General features: G+C 55.0%; 1 protein-coding gene across 4 annotated transcripts in view; it reads right to left on the minus strand.

Moving 5' to 3' along the window:
- CYFIP2 (cytoplasmic FMR1 interacting protein 2) overlaps positions 1–615 on the minus strand; it is a 49682-nt gene extending 49067 nt beyond the window's left edge. For 3 of the 4 annotated variants that reach the window (XM_064388235.1, XM_064388236.1, XM_064388237.1), the window contains exon 1: positions 411–615. The gene's annotated coding sequence lies outside the window, so the exon portion shown is untranslated. The remainder of the gene's footprint in view (positions 1–410) is intronic. The other variant, XM_064388234.1, reaches the window with a different exon arrangement.
- Positions 616–3446: the final 2831 nt, after the last annotated feature.

Raw genomic sequence — 3446 nt, forward strand, 5'->3', positions numbered from 1 at the left:
CGCGGGCCCGGGGCTCGGCCCCTTCCCCGGGCTGGGGATGCGGGGCGGGGGGAGGACAAGGGGGATTTGCGCTATTTTTTCCCCGGCGCCGTGCGGCGGCTGCGGGCAGGCTGAGCGCCGCAGGTAGCTCGGGGCATTGTGGGATACATCCCGTGCATCCCGCACATCCCGGCCCGCACATCCCGGCCCGCACATCCCATACATCCCGCACATCCCGCACATCCCATACATCCCATACATCCCGCACATCCCGGCCCGGTCATCCCGGGCCCCCCGCACCTGCCCCCGGGGCTCCGCGGAGATGGGGCTCGGCGGCGGGCACAGCCCCGGGGAGCGAGGGAGGGAAGGAAGGATGGAGGGAAGGAGCGGATGGAGCCGCGCAGCCCCCGCGCCCACCCCCGCCCGCTCACCTGCGCTCCGCGGGTGCGCTGCCCGGCGCCGCGGGATGCTCCGCGGGGGATGCTCCGCGCCGCCCGCACAAAGAGCAGGAAATGGCTGCAGCAAGTGCACTTCCGCGGCTCGCTCTCTCCGCCGGCCCCTCCGCGCGGCGCGGCGGCGGGGGGAGCCCCGGCCCCGCCGCGGGAAGGGGCTGGAGCGGCGCGGGCGGCTCCTCCCCCAGCGGCGCGGGCGATGCGCGGCGGGGCCGCGGCGCTGCCCCCGCTGCCGGCCGGGGCCGCGCTCCCCCCGCGGCGCGCAGCTCCGGGCTGGCGGCAGCGCGGCGCCGGCGGCTCCCGGCGGCGAGGGGAAGGCCGCCAGCACCCCCGGGGCACGGAGGGGACAGAGCAGGGGGCTGCTGCATCGAGCCGCCACCCCGGGAGGCTCGATGCTGGCGCAGCGGGTGTGGGTCCCTGATAAAGCAGGAGCAGGCTGGGATGCTCCATCCTGCTGATGCTGCTGGGCTTGCTGGGTCGCGGGTGTTCGGCCCCGGTGCCCCTCGGAGGAACATTGATAGGCGTCACCTACCATCTTAACAAACGCCCTGGTGGCAGAATACATACACATCTAGAGAACATACAGAGCCTCGGATGACTGAGCGTGCTGGGGATCAAAACCTGAAGGCAGCGCCTTAGCTCAGAGATCCAATCCTTTTCTGAGTCAGCACCGCATCTGAAGGGTCTTCCTTGTGGCATTTTGGGCATCTGGCTTTTTTTTTTTTTTTTTTTTTTTTTTTTTTTTTTTTTTTTTTAGGGACAAGTTTCCAGTCCTGCTTTTACTTCTGTTTAAAGCTCTAAGCTCTTCAGATGTAGTGTGAAATCCAAACTCACAGCTTTCAGAGCTCACTGCCTCATGGTGACTGATACAAACCCTTTATGGGGCTGTCTTGCTTGTTGAAAGGCACTGGTGGATACCCAAGGATTGATGGAAGTTAGATACAGGTCTAGGTGTATTTCTGTGGTGGCCCTGGCAGTGTCCCTTTCCTGAGCATGAGCCTGTGACACAATCAGATTGCTACCTGGCCTTCCCTGGATTTGAGACCCCTCCAGTTCCTCAGAGGCTGCTGCTGCTGTCCATGAAGGTGTGGGGCTGAGCTTGCTTTATGTGGGTGTCTCTTGGCTCTGTGGGGAAGGCTGGACACCAGGTTTACACTGCAGATCTGCTGCTGTAATTTGAATGGATGCCATGGGCTGAAGGCACTGGGGTCTGCAAACTAGAAAAGCAGCAGAACAGTCTTAGGCACTAGATTTGTTTTAAAGGACAGGACCACACCTGAAAAATGTATCAATAAACCTCTGGGCGTAGAAGCTTTTTCTGCATAGCATTTCTTCTTTGGGGTTTGAACTAGGTGACCTTTAAAGGTCGCTTCCAACCCAAACTATTCTATGATTCTGTGATATCTACAACTCTATCTCACCCTTGACTAGAACACATTGTAGCCATCATTCCTCTTTTTACTATTTAATACTTGTCAGAAAAAAATCAGTAAGTGAGCATTGTTACTGCAGACACAAAAGATTTAACAGTAAATATTCTGAGGCTGTGGGTAAAGGTTAGTTCAAGAAATCTGGCAGAAAAGTCTGCTGTGGACTTTTTTTTGCACAGTTTAATCTGGTCCCATTATCAGCCAGGCTCAGTGTGATGGGAATTCCATGAATCTTATGATTCTATTTTAATTTTCTGCTCCATGTTGTCTTAGCTGGTGCAAGGATAGAATGAGCTTCGCTGCATTTGTCCTGCAGATTTCCCTGCAGTCTGGGGACAATGACAGCACGGGGCAGCCCCAGGCAGCTGCAGCAGCACTGTGTGCATCAGTGTGTGGAGAGGAGAGAACACGGTGGTGGGGTGAGCTGAACACAAGAACACACATGAATTTGTGCTGGCTGCCAGGTGAGCTTCAGCAGAGCCATTCACCTGAATCCTGCTGTGCTGACAGGTGTTCAGAGAGGGACAACACCAGCCACATAAAAACACGTTCATTAAAAAACACTTTAGGTAATTCTAGATTTTTTTTCAGGCCTGATTTTAAGGTGATTGTGCACTGGAACAACACCCACATCTGCAGGGGGACTGACCCATGCTCAGAAAAGAGCTTTTCATGGCTAATGCTGCCACGCTGCAGTCCCTGGTCCCCACTGAGAAGCATCAGCTGCTCTTTCTAGATGAGGTTCCTGCTTGACTGCCTTTGCTAGCAGGAGCTCCAGCCTGGCTGTGCCTGTGCCTGGCCATCTCAGCAGCAGCTTGGGGACACGCTGGGACACAGCTCCGAGCCCTGGCTCCAGCCAAGTGTGCAGAGCCCTGCACCCACCTGGGATAACCAGCGGGGAAAAGGAGGGACAGGCACAGCCTCCCACCCTGCTGAGACACAGCCAGGCAGAGGGGCAGCAGCTGAAGCGTTCAGCACGTGTGAAATGCTTTCTAGGGAGGCAGGGAAGGGGTGTTCAGAGAAAGGTGACTCACTTTGCAGTGGGAGACTGATATTCTCACCTCTGCTTTGTGGGGAACGGATCTGGCCAAGCCACGTGAAGGGCACCCAGCTAAACTTGCCATAGACACTGCTGAGGTGAGGGAAGATTTTGTTAGAGTGCATTGTTATCATGCAGCTATCCCACTCTGGCACTGCCCTTTTGAGATTCCTGAAGTGCCCTGTAAATTATGAGGAAGCACCCTCTGGGAGCACTCAGATATTATCACCCCCAATTTTATGAAGATTCAGAGAATTTAAAGCCACCATAATGGATATTTAGACCTAAAAATCTGGTGTCTATATAATAAATTACCATATTTGCAGAGATTCTGAATGCTTCCTACTCCCATAAACCCAGCACATTGTGTAGCCCCAGAAGACAACCAGAGTTCTGGGGAACAGAGATATTTCAGAAAGCCTGTTTGCACCTTGGTGGAGGGTATTTGATTATAGGTGCATGATTTTTGCAGTTTTGCTCACACATAGTTAAAGTCACAGTTGGGACTCAGCAATTTTATTGTTTGTAAAAGTTCATATTGTGTGC

Source organism: Passer domesticus, chromosome 13 (assembly GCF_036417665.1).
Source record: "Passer domesticus isolate bPasDom1 chromosome 13, bPasDom1.hap1, whole genome shotgun sequence".
NCBI classification, from domain to species: domain Eukaryota; kingdom Metazoa; phylum Chordata; class Aves; order Passeriformes; family Passeridae; genus Passer; species Passer domesticus.